Below are 27,900 nucleotides of genomic sequence, written 5' to 3'. Positions count from 1 at the left end.
TTTTTGGCCTAGATCTAGATATATGTATGTCTGGATCATCTGGAACTGTAATTAGAGACAGTTGTGAGCCGCCATGTGAGTACTAGGAATTGAATTTGGGTTTTCTAGATAAACAGCAAATTCTCTTAACTACTGAGCCATCTCTCCAGCCCCTTTATTTCAGTCTTAATTACTAACATTAATTCATACCACATATCACACAGTAAATCTACATCCATCTATCTATCTATCTATCTATCTATCTATCTATCTATCTATCTATCTATCTAGTTTACAAAACACGTACAAGTTAAAAAGGCTAAGCAGAATCTGAGAGGTTTCAAAAGTGGGTTGAGAGAGTCAGGATTGACAGAGAAGGTACAGTTGAGTGTGGTTTTAAAGTGAAAGGACAGAGCCACTGGGTTGGGACAGGAATGGCAGATCCAGATCCAGAAAGGTTTGCAGGTAGACAGGCAGATGGCAGTCAAGCAGGTGTTATCAATAGTGGGTGACCACGTTGAGATGAAGCTCCAGGGATTGTCGGGAATTCTCTGCCTGTTGGTCCTTGAGCAATATACCAGCTATGAGATAACAGGTAGGTATGAGGCTGTTACATCACAGTACAGTGTGTCCAGCACTTTATAGGTTCAGGTGAAGGAGTAACACCCTTTCCTCCATCTGGAACATCTGATAAGTCCTTGGGCATAGTTTCTCTTGACATGACTTTAATAGGCCCATGTGCCCCTAATTTAGCCTAAGAAGTAAAGAACCATATCATTTTTATGCTCAAGAATTAGTCATTATCAGTCAGTGCTATGTGGGTGGTACTGGTTAGATAGTAGTGTTTGCTGGCCCACCCTAGGAAATAATCATTCTCCACCCTCACAATTGAATCAAAAACTGCTTGTAAATTAGTCTCTCAAGGCAGAGCACATCTGAAAAAACCTATTACTTTATATAATAATGAATAATGTAGAGTAGGGCATTTCTTGATCTTAACTCTGACCAACTATGAAGAACTAAGTCTGGATCTCCAGCACCCACATTTTTTTTAAAGGTAAGTATGCCTGTAACAGTCTAGGCCCACACACCTTGAACACGCCCGGTCTCATCCGATCTTGGATGTATGCCTGTAACCCCAGGACCAGAGGGCGGAAGCAGGAAGATCCTGAGTACTCACTGACTAGAGAGTCTGTCCAAAATAGTAAGTTCCAGGTTCAATGAGAGACCCTTTCTCTCTTAAAAAAAAAATGGGGGTTGGGGGTAGAGAAGCGACTGAGAAAGATATGATATCATACATATGATCATCACATATACACAGACAAGAGAAATGTCTTGCAGAAAGTGTGTACTTGGAGTTAAAAGCAAATTGTAAGCAAATGCTCCGCATGAAAAGGAAGTCTGCTGAGGTCAAGGCACTTGTTCTTGGATCAGAATCTTTATTGTAAATGGAATTCCATGAATATTCCTTGACTGTGAAATGATCCTCTTCTTTGCAAATGACCCTTTAGCAACTTTAGGTGGTCAGTTTAAATTGGACTCTTGTAAGAAGGGACTTTGTACTTCCTGAGTAAGGGAACTAGTCTCATATATGTTTAATGGACACTGCTATTAAGAAAATTAATAAGTCATTTATTTAATGACCACCCCCTTCACTTGAAATACCTAGTTGTTTTTATACCTAGAGTCACAACTTGAGCTTAGGCTCTTTAGCCTTAGGACTAAAGCATGTTTGAGCATGTCAACAGAGATAATAGAGTAGGCTTATTTACAGAGGGGAAAAAGAAACCTAAAAGCGATATGGAAAGTTTGCTTTGAGCTTGTTTGCCTCACAGTAGTGGTAAAGGCCTAATGTTGGTAATTCTGTCTATACCATGAGCTTACTCAACGAAAGCTACAGCTTCTATGAAATTAAAATATTGTATTTGTCCATCTTCTGTTACTAATATTATAAGAGCAAGAAGGAGTCTCTTCTATAGCAAAAGGCCTATTTTCGTCCATTCTTCTGGAGATGCAAAGTAAAAATCTGCATGTGGTGATAGTATTCCAATAGACTCCTGCGGTGGTACAGGGCATCCCTCTTAAGAGATTGGTGCATGCATGAACATGTGCTGCTTCAGATCTCATCGAGTCACAGGAATTCATCACTGGGGATCCATCCTGATGACTCATCCCTTCCCCATTCCACCTCAAGGCCTCCTCTGTAAAGACACAGGCAGACTGAGTGTCCAACTTTTCAGTTCCCAAGATAATCAACTCCAGCGTGAGTTTTGAGAACGCAGACCAAACTCATACCACTACTATGGAAATCAAATGCTTTGTGAAGATTTGCTTGCAGGCGTGGGGACACATGCCTTTAATTCTAGCACGCAGGCCACAAAGGCCAGAGGAACTCTTGAGTTCTAGGCTAACGAGGTCTACATGGCCCAGGTCTTCATGGGATTCTGCATGAAAACAAAGAAAGTCATAAACATATCAGTACTTTCCTAACTTTTCAACATCTATACAAGTTTGTCTCAATGTTAAGAGTTGTCCATTTCATCTTAAGACAAGTGATTGTATAAATATATGCCTGCTACCATGAATAGTATAGTAATAGTTGATGTCTTCTGGATGTTTTAAAATGCAGTTTTGCTTAAATATTTAGTTCAAATGTTTGAGAAGGAATTTAAGTTCGGCAAATTACAATTGAACTTAGGGTATGTGGATTTTCATTTTGTTTTTCCAGATTAAAATGTCACCATTATCTGGGGAAAGAAAGTACTGCCCTAGCTTGAGGCTTTCCCCCCTTCCTTTTTGGGGATGGTGGGATGCGGGTGGGGGAGGAGAAGCCAAGTGGTTGGAGGATAGTTGTTAAATTCTCAAGTCATCCTGTCTTGTTTTTTCTCATAGATGACTATCTTCTTCTGTCTCTAAAATTGATTCATTGTCATCCAGTTGTGCTGGATAATAACAGTGGTGTGTTTAAACCTGAGGTAGATATGAGATTCTCCTAAACATATACAAAGCATCAAAGAGCTGTTGACAGATCCAAGAACAGAGATAGAAACTATTTTTTCCAATCAAGAGAAAAATCCTCAATCTGTCTTATGATTGTGTAGCTCTTTCACGTGGAAAAAACTTACTTACTTAGTTTAAATAAGGCAAGCATGCGAGCCTTTTCCCGTTTGGGGAAGTAACATCTGTCCCCTGTAGTATGCTTTGAAACCGTATCATTAACAGTGACAAATTTGGGCTATTAGGATTATCATTTATGATTTTTAAAAAATCCCTTAATCCTTCTTAGTTTCTCTATAAGGAAGAAATCATATAAAATCTTGAACCATAGGCAAGAGCAATTTTTAAACAATTCCATTAATCCCAGTTAATACTATGTCACAGAGGGAAAAAATCCTCATGAAAGTTAACTGTTTTTGTGTTACTCTAAGATGCTTAATGTATGGTCTGTGGGTTACGCACATCAGAACCCCTGGAGAGCTTTTAAAATGTAGAATCTAGGAAAAGTGATGGGAAATGCAATGGAGTGCTATATTATATAGTACATAGTATATCATATATTGTACACCATATTATATATTATATTGTATATTATATACTGATATTTATATATTATATGGTATATCATACATCATATTACACACTATATTTTATATTATATATTACATTAAAATTTTATTTTAACTATCTTGTGTGTGTGTGTATGTGTGTGTGTGTGTGTGTGTGTGCATACACATGAGTGCCAGTGCCTGAAAGCGCTAGAGACCTTTGATACCCCTGGAGCTGGAGTTACTGCAGTTATAAGCAGCCTGGTGTGGATGCAGGGAATGGAACTCTGGTACTCAGGACAAGTGCACTTAACCATTGAGCCATCTCTACAGCCTGATAATTACATCTTGAGTAAGAATCAGGTGACTTTTATTTTTGCCAACACTTAAGAACTATCTCTCTAAGATAGTTACTACTCAACTCAGGAAATAACTTGAATTATGTGAGTGTGAGTGTGTGTGTGTGTGTGTGTGTGTGTGTGTGCATGGATGAGCATGCACGCATGCACATATGTATGTATGTATGTATGTATGTGTTTTTATTGTTTTTGTTTTTGATGGTAAAAATCAAACTCAATAACTCACATATACTAGATTCCGTCACCAAGGTTCCTTTTCAGTATTAGAAAAGTACTTTAGTAGGCTTTCTTGGTTTTGAAACAAAACTAAGGTTTCCAGGGTTATTTTGAGTAAAAGGGGAAAACAAAGCTTTCAACTCCTGCTCCAGCTTCATGCTTGCCTGCTTACCACCATGTTTCTGCACCATGATGATCATGGGCTAACCTTCTGAACTCTAAGTAAGTAAGCCTTCAATTAAATGTTTTCTTCTTTAAGTTACTTTGGCCATGTTGTCTCCTTAAAGCAATAAAGCAGCGACTAATAAATACAGCTGGTTTAAGTGGCATACTTACATTTTCATCTTCTACACTTGTCCTCAGTGTGAGAGTCAATGGTAGAAGTGTTCTCTCTGGCTCTATTCAGTTAGGACCAAGTAGTCTTTCCCCCAACCCCCAGACAGGGTTTCTCTGTGTAGCCCTGGCTGTCCTGGAACTTACTCTGTAGACCAGACAGGCTTTGAACTCAGAAATCCACCTGCCTCTGCCTCTGCCTCTCAAGTGCTGGGATTAAAGGCGTGTGCCGCCACTCCCCGGCTCCCAAGTAGTCTTACTCAGAGAATTCAGCCAGCACACAGTCAATCAATCTTCTGTTTGGTCTGTCTGTCTGTCTGTCCATCTGTCTCTCTCCTCACTCTCCTCTTTGTTAAGTGGCCTAAAAGACAATCTCCATTTTTCCTTTTAAACAATTATTTTGTTTATTTTTATGTGTATTGGGTTTTTACCTGCATGTATGAATATATGCTGGTAGATGCCAGAAGAAGGGCTCAGATCCTCTGGGGTTGGAGTTACAGACAGTTGTGAAGGCCATGTAGGTCCTAGGAATCAAGCCTAAGCCTTCTGAGTTGGTCCTAGGAATCAAGCCTAAGTCTTCTGAGTTGCCAGTGCTGTTAACAGCTGTACCATGTCCAGTCCCAATCTCTACACTTGACTTCTTTATCTTTTTCTCTTTTTAGTCCGTCATAACTTCTCAAATTTTCAAAGCTTTAGATTTCATCCCCCTTTGAAGTATTAATGTAACCTGTTTCTGTTTCACAGATGCCAGAATAAGACATTTTGGGATCAAAAGACCGAATCACAGCATAGAAGGCAGATGACCCATGTCATACTCCACTGTTTAATGAATTCCCTGCCTCCATGGTCTTAGGCGGCAATGTGGACTGTAAGGAACTTGAAGTTTAGGAATCTCCCAGTCTTTTAAAAATGGCTGCAAAGATTTTTGCTCAACCTTGACTGCATTGAGGAGTCTTTATTATACTGGGTGTTTTGTTTTATTTTGTTTTGTTTTTAAATGGCCCTCTCCTCTGCTGGGGATATTATGTCTATTTTACACTACTGCCTGCCAAAGAGGAAATATCCTTGGGAAGATAATCTACAAGGAACACTGCTAGTGACATATGAGACAACATGGTTAGCTGTTTCCCAACTCATTTCTATGACTCCTGACAGTGATCTGTTATTTCCTAGTTTTATAAGCCCACAACCTAAAATACCAAAAGGAACCTCCAAGGACAGCAGCACTCAACCATGCAGGAAATATTTTTTGTTATTTTCTATGTGCCAGGTACTACACAGGCCAAAATAGACACTATCTTTGTTGTTATGAGCAACAGGAGTAGTGTTCAGACACACCAAAATGTAATTGTAAATTGTGGCAAATCATAAGAACAAAAAATGCATAGTGGTGGGACTGTTGATATCAATCAGGGGCCTCAACCTTACCTGGGATGTCAGACTTTACTCCCCTTGACCCCCGAGGATGTTAATTCAACCTGAGCCCTGAAGGGCAAGTATGGGAGAATGGTTAAAGGAAGAAGGGCAGGTGCACAGAGTGTACAACTATTCCAATTAGAGTACAACTGAAAAACGAAATGAAATCCTCAGCCCAGGAAGCAAGGGGAGAGTTATATGAGACTGTGTTTAAAGGCCACCAAAAGGACTCGTTTTATTCTAGAATAATAAATTATTTGAAGGTGTTATGTAACCAGTGACATAGTCTTATTTGCTTTTTGAAAGATTATTTTGGCTGCAAGGTAGAGAACACACAGATTATCGGCAGTTAGACCAAATTAGCTCCGTAGTGACAGGAAAGAGGTGGCCTCATTAGGGGGATTTTGGAGGAAACATTGCTAGGAGTTGGCACAGCGACAGATATGAGAGACAGGGTGAGGAAAATAGCAGAGAGGATTGCTAGATGTGTGATCTGATGAGCTGAAGAACCACGAAAACATGAAGTTGGTCCAAACCTTGCAAAGCCAAGGACATTTTGTAGCACGCCAGTCAGTAAAGCAATTGATGATGCGAAGGAGTTAGGCATTGAATGCAAGAGTCTGGGCTCCAGGTGTGCAGAGATGTGAACGTAGACCTGAGTGATAGCTTACACTGTGGTTCGGGTGACACTGCACAGGGTGAAAGAGTATAATGAAAGCATAAAGGAATTTCAAGTAGTCCTGGGGTGCTGCGGAGAGGGTCAAGTGGTGTGTTGTGGGCAGAGAGAAGACTGGGAATATGCAAAGGGACTAGAGACTGTACACAGGAAAAGAGGAGGCAAGTTTAAGAAAGAATGGTGTTCGAAGTGTACACTGTTGCTGGACCTCAAGTAAGGTAAAGGTTGAAAATGGTATTTATTTTACTGATGAGGAAAAGAAATGTCTGCTCAAAGTCAACATAGATCGATGCCTGTGCCTCTCTCTGGGTAGGTGATTTATGTGTGTTTCTTTCTCTCCAAAGGATAGAAATTCCCCAGTTTTTACCCTCCTCCTCACAGCATTGTGTATCATATCAATGTGTCTAGGTCTACTTAAATGATGTCTTGAATTACATGCCCTTGTATCCTTCAACAAGGTTATTATGTCTTTGCCCTGCCTGTGGCATGCAGATGGGCTTTAAATATACTTATAAAAATGCAAGTTACTTTTTAATTTTTTTTGGTCTACCACTGAATCATGGAAACAGAATCTTGAGGTGGTAGATGGTAGGATTCTGCACTTTTACAAAGTTCACAAGAACAATGCTTTGGAAAATACTAGCTTAGAGTTAGTTAACTTTGGAGAGCTTAGCCTCCAACCGAACAAGAGTTGGGCAGCAATAAGGGGAAGCCACACAACTCCTCCACATTCAGATATAAACTCTCCTATTGCAAAACAATGAGCAGTTATACTTCTGTTATTCCAAGATCAGCTTTCCAGTAATTTTGTCTGGAAGAGGGCCAAAGCTGGAAGTTAAGAAAATGAAACATTTCTCTCAGGGAAAGGACTTTTGCCCCCACCCCCCCGCGACACCCCCTCCCCCAAATATCTCAAGACGCAATTTGATAGAATCACTGTCCTACTTGTTGACAGGAAGAAAAATAACCTCTCATTAGCTGGCTGTGGATACAAACATCGGATCAATCATCGCCTGCAGCCATAGAGAAAAGTAGGAGGAGAAAGAAGGAAGGGGGGGGGATTAAAAAACACCACCACAGGAAAATAGAAATGGCAAAAGTGGATGTAGATGCAGATGAACACAATCCAAGTGAGGGGTCTTTAAGAAAAGTAAGGACACTGCAAAAAGCAGCACCAAAGTGGGGGATTTTATACACTCGCGCACACCTCTGCAATCCCATGGGACTTTGGTGTACGGTCTGGGTATCATCTTTGATATTCAGTGATCTAAGAATTTCATTATCCATTTTTTTTTTTTTTTTTTTTAGGAACGTAAGAAATGCGTACATCTTTCGAGAGATTTCTGTCAAATGATTTAAAAAAAAAAAAAAGATTGCCACCTGAAAACGCAGCACCACTAATAAACTGAAATGCAAGTGAGACGTGGAACCTGGTTTCATCAGTCACCAGTTTTGGATGGACAGGGTAGGACTCAGGTTCCCAAAGACGACCCTCTCCCTAAGGCTTCCGGTGAAACTGCAAAAGTAAGAAGTGCGGGCCGGCCCTCAGGCGTTACTGCAGCGTGTCCCTCATCGCTTGAGGCTTAAGGAAATTGCTGCCGCCTTCCCCTTCAGTCTCCGCGGTGGTAGAAGTCAAGGTAACGGGTTTCCACTAGATCTGGCTGGTCCGAAACCAATACCTTTAAGCTCTGGGTTTCTGAAAAGACGTAAATCTGTTTTGTGGGTGCTATCGAATGCCTAGGGGCGGCTGTAAACGCTTGGGAGTGGAAACGTCTGAGCCCACTTCGGTGCGCTTCCAGTTCTGGGCTAGTCTGTAAAAGCACCTGCCGGCATGCTAAGTTCTGGGGCTTTCGGAGAGGGGCTGACACGCTTCGTCTCCGGGGGTGCTGGGTGGGGGCGCTTTCTAAAACGCATTTGGAATGGCGTGGCGGGGGTGTGGGGGAGGCCCGGATACGTCAATCATCCGCCCCGTTCCCGGGCTTTGGGAGAGCGGCTCCGGAGCTGTACCGGAGCTCGCCCGCCACACACACCCCTCGCGGGCCCGCGAAGCCTGGCTGCGGGGCGGGCGAGCGAGCGCGCACTCGCGCGCGGGGGCTCCGAGTCCAGGCGGCCGGGGGCGCCGTCGGCGGGGCTCGCGCAGCCGCACTGGGCGCGCCGACTCCGGGCTCCTCCTCCCGGCTCCGTAGTAATCATGGCGGCGGCGGCATTCGCGGTCCCTCGGGTGAAACAGAAAGCGGGAGCTACGCGGAGAGGGAGCGAAGAGCGGGGCTGAGGCGGCGGCGCCGTCACTGCCGGGAAACACCTCCCCCCCCCACCACACACACACACACACACACACACACACACACACACACACACACACACACACACACACACACACACACACAAGCACGCGCGCGCGCGCACACACACACACACACACACACACAAACACACACACACACACACACACTCACACACGGCAGTCCAGCGCAGCGGCGGCCGCGGGAGGCCCGGCCCACCGCCAAGCTAGTGAGAGGACGAGCCGGAGCCTCGCCGAAGAGACGCCTGGGGATCCGCCTTCCTTCGCTTCCGAGCGGCGGGATTCGGAGGTGAGAGCCAGCGGGGGACGCCGCAGCCCGCGTCGGGGAAACCGTTAGGCTGGGGCTGCGGGCCGCGCCGCCCGAGCGCCGAGCCCGTCGGGGAGGGCGGGCGACGCCCCCCACGCGAGGCCGCGCGGTCCGCGGGGCGGCGGGGCCCCGGACGCGGCGGAGACGTGCGCGGCACCTGCCGGGGCTGGGCCACCGCGGAGCGCTTGCCCCGCTCACCCGAGGGTTAAATCCTCGAAAACACGCCCTTCGGGTCCGCGCCCCGGCGGCCGCCGCCGGTGCCTGGCGGCTCCTGTCCCCAGGTAAGCCAACCACCTGTTCGGTCGGTGACGAGCAGGAAGGGAGGCTGCGGTCCTTGCCCAGCTTCACAGCCTTGCGTGGGGGAACTTTTGACGCGACTCTGGAAAGGGCGGCACGCGCTGGGGAGAAGGGGAAAGGAGCGAGCGATTTCGACGCTAGATCGCTAGCGCTGCTGCTTTCAACGAGTGGGATAGGTAATCGCAGTTTTATTAAGCTATCACCTTTCGTAAAAAATAAATAATAAATAAATAAATAAATAAAAGCCTTGGGGTGTTCGTGTGTGTGCGTGTGTGTGTGAGTTTGCTGAGGGAGCTAGGGTTGGTGAGCTAGAGATTATTTATTTATTTTAGTGAGACTGTTAAGTTCCTTTGGCCACCTTCTCGTCTGTCCGTCTATTAAATGAGGATAAGCAGACTGACAGGCTTTTCCTCTTTTTGTATTATAATCTCGAAGTGTTCACGGTAGACTTTAAAAAAACAAAAAACGGAGCCACATAATGATTTTGCTGCTTCCTATTGTGGTCTGTTTCAGTTCTTGAAACCCAAGTTTGTGCGTGTTTTTTTTCCCCCCTGTGTCACAATAATCAGATAGCATCGCCTCCCAAGCCTTTTGGTGAAGATCGGTTGTAAGAATGAAATAACAGTTGAAGCTTTTCTGTAATGTTTTAATCAACGATGCTTTTGCCAGCATTATTACTAAACATATGCCAGTCAAAACCGAGCCATATGTCAAGACAGAAGCAAATTGAGATTTCTGGCTCACATCCCGTGTTTAGATAAATATTTAGTTTGTGTGCATTTGCGGAGTATGTAATTCTTGTCATCTCGGAAGTGTTGTTTAAGTCACCTAAAAATGTTCCAGGGAGATGAGTCCCCTGCCTTAACATTTTCTTGTTTAAATTGATTTTTTTTCTCAACTAATGAGATCAGTTACCCATGGAGACAGGTGGTGGGCCTATTAGAAGGTAATGATAAGGTCTTTTTAAACGTTGTTTTTCTTACAAATATGAGTTTGTTTTTTAAAATTTTAGTTCACTTGTAATTCTTGCTACCACTAATAACATCCTCTATAGGGAAGGAGAGAAGATAAGGTGATGGGGGGGGGGATGGAAATCTTGTTTAGATTTCACGTTTAAAAATTTAAGCATTCTCATATTAAAATTTTCTGTGTTGTTTTGTCTTTATAAATCATCTCCCAGCTTTCTCTGTAGAGTGAGTGGAACATTTAGATCTCAGGCTGCTTCACATTAGCCACCTGTATGCGCTGCCTTAACTCCTTCCTCTCCCCGTCTGTCTGAACCCTCATCACTGTATGGTCAGGAAAAAGAAACTCATGCTTAATTAACACTAGCCTCAGTGAAGCATGATTGTAAGGGGAATTTTCTTTTTCCAAATTAATGTTGTACATTTGAAAAAACAGATTGTGTGTGTGTGTGTGTGTGTGTGTGTCATCACTTCCTCTCCATGTAATTGAGAGCTGATTTAACGATACACTTAATGATACTTTTTATATCTCTATATTTCTATAAATTTAATACAAGTGAAGAAAAAAATTCTTTGCTTTCCATGTCTAGTGAGATGTAGGCTGAGAGATTCTGGAAAACACAGGAGGAAAATAAGGAATATTATAATGAATATTGTCTTTTAGCTTGACTTAGGTAAAAGACATTTAATTTATGACTTGTTCAGCTATAGCTTAGACACATATGTAATATTTCTACTTGAAAATATTTATATTTTTGGCATATATATGGCTTATTCATCTTATATTTGACCTGTAGTGTCAAAATGTCATTTGATGATGTAAACAAAATAGGTTTTTTTAAAGCAAAACATTTTTAATGCATTTTTTTTTATGACAGTGAGCTTTGATTATGTCTTGGCACATGATATAAGGATGCACATATGATTTCCAAGTTTATTAGCCTGGTATTGATAAGCAATTTGTTGTTTTTTGTTGTTGTTAAATGCAATCTCTAAAACAAGAATTATTAAAATAAGTTCTGAATGTTTAAAAAAAAAAGTCAGATTTAGAATTGTGTCCATTGATTGAGTCCTGTAGTACTTTAGTTGATCACTTTGGTGCAACAAATGTATGTCAATGTCAAGAGTGCCTTATTACAAAGAAATTGATGACCCATAGAGATAAAGGGCATATTTTGTTCTTTTACATGTATTGTGAGTGTTTATCCTGTTTAATTCTCTAGTCTTTATTTCAGAGTATTATTCAGTGAGTTTTTTTTAATGTCACGATCCTTAACCTTCTCTTCAACTGGTTGGGTTTTGTTTGTCTTTAATGTATACTGTGTAAGTTTGCCATGCAGCCATTATTTAATGGGCTTCCATTAAATTCTTTGTGAGTTTCTTCTTCTGTTGTTCCCCATCCCCTATCAACCACTCCCAGGCCTTAGGCTATTTTTCTGCATGAGATAGCTGCTGCAAGATAGTGTGCTTGGGAGGAGATGGCATGGACTAGAGAATGATGAACCTTTATTAAAGTAAGGGATACAAAAGCAGTGGGATGTGTTTCTTCAAGTAATTTACAAATTATCTAAGAATTGTACACTAACAAAGGGGACTATTAACAAAACCTCCTCCACACCATATCTTTATAGTGTGTGGCATCCACTGTGATTGAAAGTGCTGTGAGGGAGGGCTACAACTGTCTGGACATTTGGAGAAGTCCAACTTGAAATTTAGGAAGGGTTTCTGTATCAAAGGAAAACTCATTCCAAAAGAGAATGACAGGTAGAGTTGGAGGTGGCAGTGAGAGGGATAGTGAGGGAGCATCCAAGGACAAGTGTTAGGGAGAAAGAGATAGATGACCAGGCAGAGATTGGAGCTAGGCCCCAGGAGGTATGAAGAGAGGAGTAGGAAGCCCTGGAGAAGAAAGTCCTGCTCCTGAGCAGGAACCTGTCTCTGAAAGGATACAGAACCACACACCACTTTGTTTTGTTTTCACTGTTTTTAGTTAGCATACAATATGATACAATTTTATATGACATGCTCATACATATGCATCGTTGTACTGGGCTCATTTTCTTCCCCACTACCATCTTTGGACCCTCTTCCTTGCTAATTGCGGGTCCCCAAATGCCTCTTCTGCTTTCATGTTGTGTGTATATGTGTGTCTGTGTGTGTGGGGAGATGAGTGCACATATTTTTGTATATTAGAGAAAATGTGTCTTCTCATCACCCTCTCTTGTTCCCACCGCCTTCTCACTTAATACCCCTCCCAGTCACACTTCTGCTTTTATGTCATACACAGAGATAAAAATTCTGTATATGAGAGAAAACAGTGTTTATTTTTCTTACTGTGCTTTGTTTTGCTTAGCATTTTGATCTCTAGCTTCAGTTTTCTTAGTGATTAGAAAGACTATATATGTTTATATAATTTAGATAAGGCTAGACAATCTTTTTATAGATTGCTTGGTAATATTGTCTTGAAAACTATTTGTAGTCTCTGTTGGATATTTTTGTTCCCTTGTTTAAATTTTTTTTTTTTTTTTAATTTAAAAACCATGTCTGCAGGCTAGAGTTAGCCATCTGGCTAACTGAGTCATGACTAGCTAACTGTCCATATAGCATATATTGTAAAGTATTTTTCTAATGGTGTTTGAAGTAGTGCTATATCTTTTTTTGTGGTATATGAAAATAAAGAAAACATGCTAAAATAACTACTACTGTAATTATTATCTGTGCTTAAAGTTCTGCCAAGAGCCTATTCTAGGATTCAGACTAGGAAGAAGTTGTCTTTGAGTTGAGCAGTGAAACAGCTACACAGTGGCTGGGATTAAAATTTGTATAAAGTTAAACCTATCAATTCTGCTGGGTTTATGGTTTTAAAAAGTACAACTGTCATTTTAGAAACCTTGGTTAGGGTGCTAGAGGCCTGTAAGTGATGGCAGGGGACCAATAACCTGTTTTTTAAAGGTAGTCTAAGGTGAGTTCTAAACGTTAGAAATCCTGCGGTAACCCCAAGATTAGTTATTGTTATGGAGGAATTGGTAATCAGATTGATAAACTAGACTCATCTTGAAAATATTATACCATGTAGATTAAAGGAGGGAAGACCCAGAAATCTCTAAAAAATAGTTTTGAAACTTCTCTTTTTGAAACATCTCTTTGAAGTTTCTAAATTTATAACATGTGCTTCTAAGACAGCAGCTTTCAAGCTGTGGCTTGCAACTCCTTTGGGGATGAAGACCCTTTTATAGGGATTGATGTCAGATATCCTGCATATCAGATATTTATATTATGATTTATAACAGCAAAACTACAGTTATGAAGAAGCAGTGAAAATCGTTTTATGGTTGGGACTCCCTACAATATGACATAGTTACTGTATTAAAGAGCACAGCCTTATTGGAAGGTTGAGGACCACTGACCTTTTCTCTTTTTCCATGTTTTTTCTCCTCAATTCTAGGTGACCCATGGTGCCTGAGTTAGTGAAGGCTGCTGTATAGTTTGTGATATCAAGAGATTAAAATACAGATAGCATAAGAACGTATGTTTTATGCTTCAGGCATCATAAATAGGCTTTGTATGTTGTGAGTATTGGGTGATTGAGAAAGGAGAAGGGACATTGACTAAACAGAATTAGTACTGCTTCTCCCCTTTATTTTTCTGTTAAAAACACTAAAACCAAACCAAACATTAACCTTTTATAACTTCGTCTTCCTTTATAAATAATTTTACTATTTTAAGTTTAAAGGCAGCATCAGCCTTTTGAATTAGGTTTTGTTTGACCTTTCTCGATTGCTATCTAATACAATTTTGGCTTAACATTTCTGAGTTCGAGGCCAGTGTGGTCTACAGAGTGAGTTCCAGGACAGCCAGGGATACACAGAGAAACCCTGTCTTGAAAAAACCAAAAAAAAAAAAAAAAAAAAAAAAAAGAAGAAGAAGAAGAAGAAGAAGAAGAAGAAGAAGAAGAAGAAGAAGAAGAAGAAATTAATAGCCAGGAATGATGTGTGCCTTTAATCTCAGCATTCCAGAGGCAGGAGGACCTCTATGATGGAAGCCAGCCTGATCTGCAGTGTGAGTTCCAGGCCAGGCCAGCCAGGGCTTCATAGTTGAGACCCTGTCTTGGAAAAAAGAAGGGTGTGGGGAGCAATTAATAATTGGCCTCTGCTTTACCATCCTGCCCTCTCCCTTGCCTAAGGGGAGATCAAGAGCCTTGGATAGTGCAGGTCTTAGTTCCACATTCACCACTCATTAGTGACCGGGATTTCAGGGTCTGGGCTTCTGAGTTTTAAAATTGAGAATATCTGCTTTGTTTTCATGACACACATTGTAAAGGGCTCAATACGATGGTTGAAACATGAACACGGTAAGGTCCCATGTATGTCCTTACACCAGGGCTCATACGTATGTGCCATGTATATACTTACACCATGCTCATACTTATGTGCCAGAAGCTGCTGAGCAGACTGTTCTTCTACTATGACCAAAACTTTGGAGGTTGAGTTTTTCTCTGCAGAGTTCTACAGTCAGCCTTTTCAGGAAGCATTCAGTATTCTAGAAAGCCATAAGTGTTTTCTTTTCAAATAAAATAAGATATACAAAATTTTCCATTCATTAATCTTTCAGATCAGTCCCTGTTCCACTCTTCCTCTGTCCCTCCCTCTTTGCAAGGGAATGCTGATCTTCTGTTCCATACTGCCTCGCTGTTGTATCCATAGTGGGAAGAAAATGGATATATAAAACGAGTGAAGTAGTTCTTCAGTAGAAGACAGTGTCTTTACAGTACTGAGAAACACCTCCTAAGGTCACATTGGATTTTAGGGTCATTACTCAGTTACCTTTAAAGCCCTGTATAAACCTGCCAGATATTCTACCTGGGAATGACTCCTTTCTTCCTTCCTCGTTCTTTGAGATGACTTAGGTGCAAGTTGGTAGAAATACAAAGTGTAGTGTGTATTTTGTCATCAACCTTGATAAGAAAGTTAGGTACATTTGACAGATTGTTGTATGAACCAGACTATAGCAGTGTTGAACAGTATTTTTTTTTCTGTCTTCTTCATTAGAAACCCATATTTTAATATATATTTGTACATATAGATTTATATTTTCAAAGTAACTTTCTCCTTCTGTGAGGGATTAGTTTAATTGATTTAAGTGTATGTAGTCTTCTACAATAAACCCACAGCCACATAGTGGGTGGGGAGAGAATCTTCTTACTTGGCTACAGATTCGGAGCAGATGTTTCTTAAGTACACTTCACAGCACATTGAAGCCTTCTCTTAAAGTGTAATTACACATTGAGCACCCCAAACCCCAAATTCAGGGTGCTCCGAAATGTAAGACTGATTGCTGCCATGACGTCACAGATGCAAACCCTTCCCTTGACGTGGAGTGATTGGTTACAGTTAAGGTGTTGGTAAGCTAAAAACACTGTATGTAGAAACACCAGGCATGTATATAGTATATCTATAAAACACAAGTAAATTTTGTGTTTGGATTTAGTTCCCATTTTCAGAATATATCATGGTGTGTGCAGAATACTCCAGAGTCTGAAACACTCGTGACTCTAAGCATGTTGATGAAAGGGCATTGAACTTGTATATTTTGTGCCTTGAGAGGAGTAGTTCATGTACACACTGACTACTTTGGTTGAAGGAGTAGTTATTTCATGTTCTTCAAAATCAGCCTGTTGTAATATTTGCTTAAATAAAAAGAATTCTTAAGACTTGATTTTTTTCCCCATGTAGTATTTTTATTTATAATGTTTGATATATATTATTTACATTTTATCATAATAGTTTATTAAGTACCATCTGTTGCTTTGTACCCAAGTACATCTACTACTTCAGAGCAGTTATTTTTAAAGAAAATATCATAGTATGTCAACACTTTATTTATATATCTGTTATTTGAAACTTAATAAGATTGATTCCCCATGGTTGGGCAGCAGTTCTCAGCTTGTGGGTTGCAACTCCTTTGGGAGTTGAAAGACCCTTTCACAGGGGCCACATATTACACATATATCCTGCATACCAGATATTAACATTATAATTTATAACAGTAGCAAAATTATAGTTATGAAGTCACAACATAAATAATTTTATGGTTGGGGTCCCTGTAACACGAGGAACTGTATTAAAGGATCTCAGCATCAGGAAGGTTGGGAGCCACTGCCCTAGAATAGAGGCTAGGAGCTTCTCTGTCCTTCTTAACCCACTTTTTAGGTTACATTCAGACTAATATTTTAAGTGATGAGTTTATTGGAATAACTCCTCAAGTTACAGATATACCAAACTAACTGTAGCCTCCTTTCTCTGCAAATCCATATTCTGTTGATAGCATTGGCAACCCCATTTACCTCATCACTTTCCAGCTTTGTACCATGAGGTAAGTAGTATAACAGACTGTTGGTTGTCTTCACTGGGTATATAGAAACATGCCACTTTGTCTCAGTGACCCCTGATTCCTCCATGCAGAGTGGAATAATACCTATCCTTTAGAATAAGTGTTTAAAAGGTTTAAAAGGCAGAACTTATTTCTTGTGACTGGAAGGAGTACCTTAACATATTTATATCTGCAACTTTGACAGATGTGTTACTTATTGTCACCCAGGTTTCCTGTTCTTATTTTCACTATTAATTTATCTCTCATTTGTTGAAGAATTAAAATGTCTCTGAAGCCTGCAGTATGAATAGTATAAAATGAATGTTATACTTCCTTCTGTCTGGGTTCACAGACTAGGATGAACGATAAAGTCATGTAAATAAATACATATTTTAAAATAATTAAATAAAATACCTCTTTTCTTGCCTTTTTGGACTTGTGTGATTCTTTCCTGGTTTTGGCCCTGAGTAGCCCTGCTTCCTGAAGAGTATTGTGATTTTGTACATTGTTTTGTGTGTGTGTGAGTTATGGGTTTGTATATTAGGTTTTCTAAGTAGTGGACTGTGAACAGCACTGCAGCTACTGACAGTTTTGAACAGAAGGAGCAGAGAATCAGTATTTCAGGCATTGGTGGTGGCAAGGACTCTCCATACCTACTGAACAGGAGCTACAACGGGAGTAGAAACCAGCCACAACTGTATTATACAAAAATGAGTGTGGGTCTGTTCTAATTCAGCTGTATTTATGGAACAGGCAGCAGGCCAGGTTTGACACCTAAGCCTTAGTTTGTTGACCCTTTGAATGCTACAAACTTTGTTTTTGGCTAGTACAATATTACTAATAAGTAACAATTAATAAGTGCTTTTTCTGTCTTGGGTATTGTTCCAAACTTTACACATAGCTGCTTATTTAGTTCTGAAACCATATGAGTTAGATATCATTGCCACCATTTTTAAAATAAGGTAACTAATGTGCCTACAACCACGGAGCTGTTTAGTGATAAGGACTTTGAGTGCAGATGATGCTGGAGCCTGGGCTTTTTGTTAATACCAGTTCTAATACGTTGCATCCCATGAGTGTAATGATTCAGTCTTAGCAGACATAGTAAAATAGTTTACTATGTAGATTTAAGGAACACTGTACTTGTCTCTTTGGTGCTAAAAATGTTACTATGCTGAATTCCAGGTATATAATGATTCACGTCTAGGAAATATTAATATAATTTGCCATATTTATGAATTTTAGGGACAACCATAACTATCCCTTTAGTGCTATTTTTTTTTTTTTTTTTTGAGTTTTCAAGATAGAGTTTCTCTGTATAGCCCTGGCTGTCCTGGAACTCACTCTGTAGACCAGACTGGCCTCGAACTCAGAAATCCGCCTGCCTCTGACTCCCAAGTGCTGGGATTAAAGGTGTGCGCCATCACTGCCCGGCTGAAATTTGTTTTCTTAAATTCAGTTACTAGTCCTAATAACTCACCATCAACAAGAAATAACCTTATAAAAATACTCTAGCAAGAACTTATATTTGAATGCCATAGTGAAATACTAGAAACACTTCTATTAAAAGATAGGAACATTATTAACATTGGTCCAGAAGTCTTATCTGATACATTAATAAACAAGAAAAATAACTTGTAATAGGAGAACAGTACATTATTATTTATAACTGATGTGATTGCAAACTTAGAAAACATAAAATAGGGCTGGGGTATGATTTAGCTTTAGAACACTTAACTATATAGCTGATGTCATGGGCTCTATTCCCGGTAGCCCATCACCTTCACCATCACTCTGACCACAACAACGACAAAACGGAAGGAGAAGAGAAGTGGTAAGAGTAGACATCCTTTTCTTAAACATCTCTCTCTCCCTCTTTCCCTTTCTTCCCCTCTCTCCCTCTCTACCTTTCCCTCCCCACATCTCCACACACACACACACACACACACACACACACACACGCTAGTAAACTGAAAATTACTTAAAGGGCTTCAGTAAATATCTGGCTATGAGGTTAATTTATTAGTGTTTTTCTGTACCAGCAGTGACTGTCTTTTGAAGTAGTTAAGAAAAAGAGCAATCGTAAGTTATTTATACTTTACAAATTGTAAAATATGTAATAACTAAATGAAGAAAATATGAATAATGGAGGAAAATTTCTGAAATTGGTAACTTACTAATTACTACAAAGTGGCAGTTCTTACCATATTAGTTTATAAAAATCATTATTTTAATTAGAAATTTAATGTCATTTTAAAACGAAACTTGCAAAATTGAAGGTTGAAGATGGAGGAAGCCATAGGGGCATATAGCCAAATGCATTTCAGAAATAAACACAAAGGGGAATTACTTATCAAAGGTAGAAATCCAATCTTTCTGAACCTTTATTTTTTTTTAAGATTTACTTGTTTTTATGTGTATGAGTATTTTGTCTGCATGTGTGTATGTGCACCAGACGTGTTCAGTGTCTGCAGAGTCTGTAAGAAGGCAAGAGATCCCTGGGAACCGGAGCTACGGTCAGTCATACACTGCCATATGAGTGCTGGGGTTTGAACTTCTTCAGAAGCAGTGAGTGATCTTAACCTGAGCAGCTCTTCAGCCCCTAAAAAGTTAGCTATTAAAGTAGTAAGAAGCTGGGGTAGAGAGAAGCATAATTATCAGAGAAACAGTAAAATTCAAGAGAAAGAAGATATGGGGAACTATTGAGTAATGGAAAACTTAGCTTTTAGAGTGTAGGGAAGACTTTCATCCAGTTGGGTACTTTGAAAATTTAAGTTTCAAATGAACTAAATATCCAAGAAGGGAAAAAAAAAGGACTAAATGTCAAAATTTTTTGAGGTTTTTTAAAAAGCCTTGAGGTGAAGATTGCCAACCTTTGGCATCATTTAAAAAGGACAGTTGAGAGAGTAGAATGCAGTGTTCACTAGATAACAGAAAAACACCGAAGCTTTATAAGTTTGCCTTCAATTATTGTAACAAAGCTTAGAAAATAGGAAAGAATATGGCCAATAAATTCATAGAAATAAAAATGTGGAGATCTTGAAGCTAGAGAAATGGTTGTGGTTAAAAAAAGCACTTGTTGCTCTTTCAGAGGACCTGGTTCAGTTTCCTGTCACATCATGGTGGTTCATAACCATCCACAGCTCCAGTTCCAGGAGATCAGTGTGGGCATCAGTCATGTATATGGTGCAAATACATACATGTAGCGAAAACAGAGATTTTATAAACAGCTTTGAGGAGACAGCCACAGGAGTATTTGGGAAGTTTAGCTTAAAACCTCAGTGAGAGATGACTTAAAAACTTAGAAGTAAAACTAGCTAACTATTGGGGAATTTTAGTAATGCCAGACGGAAAGCAGACACTCAAGAAGTATTGAACAGAGTATAAATAGTTTTTTTTTTTTTTTGAAAAAAGTTTGGTAGTATCTGTTTACCAGTATATTTTTGAATCATACACATAATATAGAAATATTTTCATAGATCTCTGGAGAATATTGATACTACATGGTTATAGCTGCAGAGGAAGAAAAAAATAAATGAAAACTGTGTGTCAGATGTGTTGGCAGGTGCCTTGAATCCCCACCCTCATGAAGTAGAGGAAAGGGGATCGCTGTAAGTTCAAGGCCAGCCACGGTTAAATGAGAAGACCTTGTCTAGAAAAGAAGTAGAAGAAGAAGAAAAAAAAAAAAACTTGAGGCTGGAGAGAAGGCTTAGTACTTACACATGTGTACTGATCTTGAAGAGATTCAAGTTCAAGTCCCAGCTCTCATGTCAGATGGTTCACAGCTACCTTGAACTCCAAATCCAGGAGATCCAGTGCCCTCTTTTGACTTCTGTGGGTATTGCACTCACAAGCATTGTATACACACACACACACACACACACACACACACACACAGATAAGACACACATACAGATAAATCCTAAAAGCCAGGAAGTATGTCCATCATTAGAATAAATTATGGTGTGATCATAACAATAGAAAGTTAGGTACCATCAGATACATGAAAGTAATTTTTAATGAAAATCTTCAGGTATTTTGCATGATAAAACCTGAGAGAGTCATACATGTGACTCTATCTGTATAATAGCTGCTCCAGAATACCATTTGCACATGCAGAGGAAAAGGAATGCTCCCCACCACAGCCATGAAGCTTTAGAAGTGGAGTTTGGATTTGGGGGCAATAAAGAAAAAGTTATGCTTATATGTATATGTTTATGACAGCAGGTATAGCCTTTGTGGTGTAACAAACCTGCTAACCAAACCGAAGATGGTTGGGTTTGGGCAATTCTGATTAGCTCTTTTGCAAGTCATTTTCTTTATTGGGCAGTTTTAGTTTTTGTCCTTTTCTGTGTATTTTTAAATAGTATTTTCTTTCACTTGTAAAAGCTTCCCAGTTGGTCTTTAAATTTATTGGTATTTTTAGAAATAACAGTATCAAGGCCAATGGGATGGGTCAGCAAACAAAGGCACTTGCTGCTAAGCCTGCCTACTCAGATCAATCTCTAATACACATGCAGTGAGTGGGAGGAGAGACCGACACACATAGCTCCCATGAACACATACCTGGCACCTGCATGCACACACACATTTTATAGTAAATAACAGGCTATTAAAGGCTATCAAAAACAAAATGTCAAGGGAAATAACAATTTCAATATAATGGTGTGTCTGAGCTGCAGTAAAACACAATTAAAGAAGAATTATACTAGTGATCCTTAACTTTTATAAGTTAACAGATATCCAAAGTAATATTATTTTTATTTGTGTGTGTCTGATGTATGCATGTACTTATATGTCAGTACATGTGCAGAGGCCAGAGAATTCTGGGTGTTCTGCTCTGTTCCTCTCCACCTTTACTTCTTTGAGATATAATCTCTCATTGAATCTGGGGCTAGACTGTGTAGCCAGAGGCCAGATGACATGCCAGTAAGTCCACAATCCTCCCATCCCTGCCTCCCCCCACCCCTTTACCTTTTTAGGTGTAATTCTTCTTCTTGTTTTCTTCCTCCTCCTCCTCCTCCTCCTCCTCCTCCTCCTCCTCCTCCTCCTCCTCCTCCTCCTTGTTTTTTGAGACAGGGTTTCTCTGTATAGCCCTGGCTGTCCTGGGATTAAAGGCATGCACCACCACTGCCTGACTTAGATGCAATTCTTAATTGTAGCTGTAGTTGAGCAGCAGGGTACTTGTTTAGGCAGTGTACAGTCCTGGGTTCCATCCCTACACAAATTATAATTGTGAATGTTTTCTATCTTCCATATGCCTTCATCTTTCATATCACATGAAAAAGCTCCTCTTTCAAAGCTCCTCCTGGCGATCAGATCAAGGGTCTCAGGCAGGTAAGACAAGTGCTGCACCACTGAGCCATCCCCAGAACTCTAAGGAAAGTTGGTGTTAGAACTCTGGAGAGAAATCATTGTGTGTTAAGAGTCAAGACAAGATTTTTTCATAAGCAGGATGGAGAGAAATGATGTGCTTATGGAAAATAACTTTTAGCCCAGGACTAGTTAGAGGTTTATAACAGAATTTGGAAAGCACTGCATTAAGTTACTGTGTTCTACTGAAAGGCTCTGTTCTGTTTCACAGAACATCAAAACAGGATTTTCTTGTGATAAAATTTGTTCTTTGCAAGTAATTGGTGAAGCTAACTGTGTTAAGTATGCAAAGTTGCTCCAGCTCTGTAGTTCCCGCATAGGACATGCCAGCCATGATGCTGTGAGTGCAACTGCTAAGCAGTTAATGTGGTCAGAGTCAGGTAGCACATGGTCTGGAACTTGAAATTCTGGACGACCAAAGTGAACAATTGATCTCTCATATAAAAAGTAATAAGTTTTACAGAGGCCAATAACATACCTGCAGATAAGAATAGAACTAACTCAGGTGTAATTACCTTTTGACTCTGGAAGTACCTCAGACTTCCTGCACACACCAGACACTAAGGGTCTAAGATAATGCTACTTAAACAACATGTTTAGTTGTTAAGTGGCTAATCTCAGTCTGTTACTGGGTTGGGCTTGCTCTCATTTCTGTATCTTGTATCCTATGGTTTCTTTTGTTTGTTTCTTTTTGAAACTCACAGATTTTGCTGTGTAGCCCAGGCTAGCCAGGAGTTTGCCATGTAGCTTAGGATGGCCTCCATTTTACCAGTGATCTTATTGATTCTGCCTCCAGAGTGATGGGATTACAGTGTGTGCCGTCATGCCCAGCTCTCATTGCCCAGAGTGTCTCTGTAATGGTGTGTTTGTGTATGTGAAGTATTCTTTGGAATTAATTTTACTCTGAATCCAGATTTCATTATAGTGTGGTTTTGTTGTAGAGGATTGGGGACTGACTATATTTCCTGACTACATAATTAAATGCTGTTCACTAGATCTGACTAAGAAAAGTAGTAACAATGGCTTTCAACACCGCCTCCAAACTTCTGTTCCTTTGGGGGTGAGGCCCACCCATCCTACCTATTGTACCCATTTTTCTTTTCCAGTAGACAAGGAAGTAGAACTGAATGTGATAAATATGTCATTAAAAATGTTTAGATTATTTATTAATATTTTATGTAATAATAATACCAATGTAGTTTAAAATATAGTCTTTTAAATTTAAAAACCTTTACCGATTAAAGACACCACCCACTCCAAGACCAATTAAAGTGAGAACTAAGGATAGCTCTACAGGTTACCAAATTTTTATCCCTATAGTTTGTACTTATCCTACCTGTTTCATGCAGCCAGGTGTGTTAGAATCCTGAATTAGAAGCCCCCTGCAGCCCCAGGTTAAGGTGACACATTGGAACAAAACTCATTCTGGAGGCTGCTAGTCAGTTCAAGTCTTATACCGAAATAAAAGCTAAGGAACTATGTCATTTATTCAAAGTTTTTCTTTTAGGTAAGGGCGTATCAAGAGCATGCCGATTTCCAAGTAATGAAGTCTGGAGTATACTTTAAAAAAATAATCAGAATTTAAAGCATAGCCTGTTGCTTGCAACCTGACCAAGACCCTTAGGGGTCAGGTTAAAAAGGTGCAAAGTCAAGGACCTAGACTCTGGAAGATGGGCAAGTGGCAAAACCAAACTCATTTATTATAGGAACTGGGTAGACCTTTATATGCCTCTCCCAGCATCTCATTGGCTCTCAAGTAGCAAGATCTGACACTGTGTTTTTCTCAATGGCTCCCTTCCTTGCTTGGTCCAGCATCAGTGGTCTCTAGTTGTTCTGGAAGATTCTAGGGTGGTTCAGGGAGAAAGTATCAGCAGCACATATGCCAGCATTGCAGTGGGGCTGGCCTGGCTTAAGTTCCTCCTACAATAGCCATTTTGTCCTAGCATACCTGATTACCATTCTACTGGCTATTGGCACACTAAAAAAGAGTCATAAATGTAGGTCCCTTGACATTATAAAGAAAAAAGGATTGGATTTGCTTTTTGTCTTGAAACAACTAAAAACTAGACAAAAGGTCAGGAACAGTATCGCTTGAGACGTTAGACATTCAACAAAAGAGGGAAAATAAAATAAGCCTGTGATTGGTTGAGCTTCCTTGAGGTTGTCAGGCACAAGACAGGCAGGGCAACCCAAGTCTGTCCTGGAAGACTCTGATTTGAGATTAAGTTGCAATCCAGGAAACCAATGAAGATTATAATGTGCCTGTCAAAGAACCTAAGATGGAAGAATTGCATGGAAAACAAACTTCAGGTATCTGGAAGTGGTTCCCTTAAATAGTCCGCCAGAATAGTCATAAATGGGCACATTTGCCTATATCTCAAAGGAGACCCCTAAAAATGATCTTTCCTAGTAGTACCTAAGCTACTGCAGAGCTGGATAAAGCAACTGCCCAAAGAAGATGTCTTCACCATTCAGAGGCAGTTGGCTACTGGGGTACTGAAAGCAAATCTGGACCTGAATAAGCAGTCCTACTCTGTAGTTGAGGGTGGTCTAGAGTTCGCTGTGTATGTAAGTCAGATAGATGAAACTCATGGCACTATTCCTTTGTTAGCCTCTCAACTGTTGAGATTATGTCATCTATTACGCTTGGCCATGTGGGTTGTAAAGGACGAGATGGACTTCTAAGTGACAGAGACTTATTGTTAGGGACCTGACATTGCTAGAAGGGATGGACCACCTTGTCAGGCTGTGTGGGTGAGTGATTCTAGTAGGTCTGGAAAACAGAGCATTAAGCCAAAGGTAATTACGCCTTTAGACCTTATAGTATTTGTACTGCTAGATTTTAGAATTACTTTTTGCTTTCCCCCTTGGGGACAGAACCTCTATATCATTATATTTGTAAGCACACAATTTAAAGGGGTTCACAAAGTTCAAAGAAAAAGAATTATGTTGGATAAGTCATGAGTTTCTTCCAATGATTGATGTAGGTGATGTTAACAGGAAATTTTGAATTTTAGAATTGATACTAAAACAGATTAAGACTTTTTGGGACCATTGAGACAGAATGAAATAGACATGAATTTGGGGAAGAGGTAATGATAATGTTAAGTTTTAAATGTGTGTCTCCAAAATTCTTATTTGAATGCCTTAACCCTCAGTGTGATGATGTCAGGAGACAGGGCTTTGGGAAGATAATGAGACCTAAGATGAGGTTATAAAGATGGAGCTCCCACAATGAAATTAATGTTCTTATAAGAGGAGACACAGGAGCTTCCTCCCCGTCATGGAGAAAACATGAAGGTAGCTGTCTGAAAGAGGAAGCAGGTCCTTGAAGAGCCAGATAGCTAGCACATCACCCGACTTTGTAGCCTCCAAAACTGTGAGCAGCGTCTTTGAGCTACCCAGTGTGTTGTGTTGTGTTGTAGTTGCCTCACTATGACAGTTTGCAGTTTCTTAAACTGTTTTGAAAGTTGTCTGTTTTTGTGTAGAGTTCTGATATATGAACATTCGTGTTTGATGTACTGCTATGTCTGTTTTACGCTTTTGCCATGTATGTACATAAGGAAGAGACCTACTGTCATGAAGCTTTCCTGCTTATTTTTTGTCTAGGACTTAAATAGTTTGATTCTTAAATAGCTTTGATTCTTATTCTTACTTAGATCTTTAACTTACTAAATTTTGAGTTTGTTGAAAAAGTCCAGATTCACTCTGGGTGTGAATATCCGTTTCATGGTCTTGTTGTTGTAGAAAATGTCCTTTTCCATTTTGTAGTCTTAGCGCTCATAGATTGTTTGACCATATGTTAGATATCTTTGGTCTATAGTTCATTGATCTGGTTGTCTTTCCCTATACCACCAGTACCATGTGTATTATTAGTGCAAGGCTTTTTAATATGTTTAGAGAACAGGAGGTATGAATCCTGCATCTCTTTTCTCTTTCAAAGTTGTTTTAGCTATTTACAGTCCTTTGAAGTTCCATATGAATTTTAGGATTAAATTTCCTATACCCTTAAACACTGCTCTTTCATTGAATCTGCAGAACATTTGAAGAGTTTGGAAATCTTCAAAATAAAACTTTGAATAAATGAGCATACGATATTTTCTCCTCATTTGGATCTTTACCCTTTTCAGTGGAATATTGTAGTTTCAGAGTTCAAGTCTTACCTCCTTGGCTAAGTTTAAGTATATGTTTATTTGCTTGCTTGTTTGTTTACTATGTGTGTGCACATATGCATATGCCATAGTATAGGTGTGGAGGTGAGAAGATAACTCAGGAGTCAGGTCCGGCTTTTCTTGTTTCTGCAGTTGTTCTTTATACTCTAGGCCGGCTGGCCTCAGAGCTTCCAGATAATTCCTTTCTCTGCCTCCCATCTCAACATAAGCGTGCTGGTGTTATAGATGGGGCTACCCTTTCTGGCTTTTTATATGAGTTCTGGAGATTGAAGTCAGTTTCAGGCCTGCATGGCTCATGCAAAATTACCTGCTGAGCTGTGTCCCCAGCCCCATCTTTATTCTTTTTGGTGCTACTGTAAGTTGAATCTTGACATCTTTTTAGATTATCCATTGTTAGTGTATAGTAACACAACTCATTTTTCTACATTGATTCAATATACTGGAATTTTGGTGTTTTTTTTTTTTTTTATCAATCATAGTTTTTGTGAAATCCTTACATTTTCTAGAAATAATATGGTAACTGCAAATATCATTTTACTTCCTCCTTTAATTTAAAGGAGGTGCCTTTCTTTTTCCCCCCTTATATAACTATTCTAGCTAGAACTTCTATAAATGCATTGAATGCATGTGTCAAAAAATATTGTCATTGCCAGGAAAAATAAAACTACAACCTTACTATAATCTAGTTCCATTTGAACATTGTAAATCTTTACTAAAAGAATGTGTGTGATTGAAAAATAAATCCAAACAACCTAATCCCAGAGACAAGTGCCAAAATAGCAACACACACAATATGACTCCTTACAACTACTAATTCCATAGGAATTGACTCCAGTGAGAATGGACTAGATAAGTTCAAAGTATTCAAAAGAATAATTATAAGAATGTGGAATAAATCCAAGAGGGTATGAATAAACTTCTTGATATATTTAGTCACTACAAACAGCTGGGTGAAATAAGGAAGTCAATACAGAATATGAAAGAGGAATTAGGTAGAGGTAGAAATACTGAAGAAAAGTTGAAAATTTGGAAATGAAAATACCAATAAATGAAATAAGAAACTTAGTGGGAAACTTTACCAGTAGGATTAAATAGAAGTTAGTGTTAGAGCTTTATGACAAGCTAAGAGAACTAGAATACTCAATGACAAAAATGAAATAAGAAAGCATGAACAACATCTGAGATCTATGGGAAACTATTAAAAGTCCAGATTTTACAAGTCATGGGTATAGGACAAAAAAAATGAGCAATAGGCAAAGACAATGTATTTAAGGAAGGCATGGGAAAATTTCCAAATCTAGTGGAAGAGGTGGCTATCAGATGTAGGTTGCATTTAGAAAACCAAATAGAATCAAAAAGAATATGCCAAATCATATTCTGCTTAAAACAGTAAGTATTCAGAATAGAGACTATTGAGAGCTGGCTGAGAGAAGCACCAATAACATATAAAGGCAAACCAGTCAAGATAGCAGTGGATATCCTAGTTAACTTTGTCAATTTGACACAACCTAGAATTCACCTGAAGGAAGAGACTCAGTTGAAGCATTCCTTAGATCAAATTGATATGTGGAATGTTTTGAGGAATTTTCTTTTT

The 27,900-nt window shown here is 39.7% G+C and overlaps 1 protein-coding gene across 3 annotated transcripts in view; it reads left to right on the top strand.

Annotated features, from left to right (window-relative positions):
* The first annotated feature begins 8,039 nt into the window (after positions 1-8,039).
* Fndc3a (fibronectin type III domain containing 3A) overlaps positions 8,040-27,900 on the top strand; it is a 155,728-nt gene continuing 135,867 nt past the window's right edge. The window contains exon 1 of one of the 3 annotated variants that reach the window (XM_031362253.1): positions 8,040-8,161. The gene's annotated coding sequence lies outside the window, so the exon portion shown is untranslated. Of the gene's footprint in view, positions 8,162-8,761; positions 9,116-9,283; positions 9,415-27,900 lie in introns of those variants that run through there. The other 2 variants (XM_031362257.1, XM_031362252.1) reach the window with 2 other exon arrangements.

This window comes from Mastomys coucha, unplaced genomic scaffold (genome assembly GCF_008632895.1).
Source record: "Mastomys coucha isolate ucsf_1 unplaced genomic scaffold, UCSF_Mcou_1 pScaffold9, whole genome shotgun sequence".
NCBI lineage: Eukaryota > Metazoa > Chordata > Mammalia > Rodentia > Muridae > Mastomys > Mastomys coucha.
Note: the sequence above shows the minus strand (reverse complement) of the source record. Positions and strands in the feature narration are given on the sequence as shown.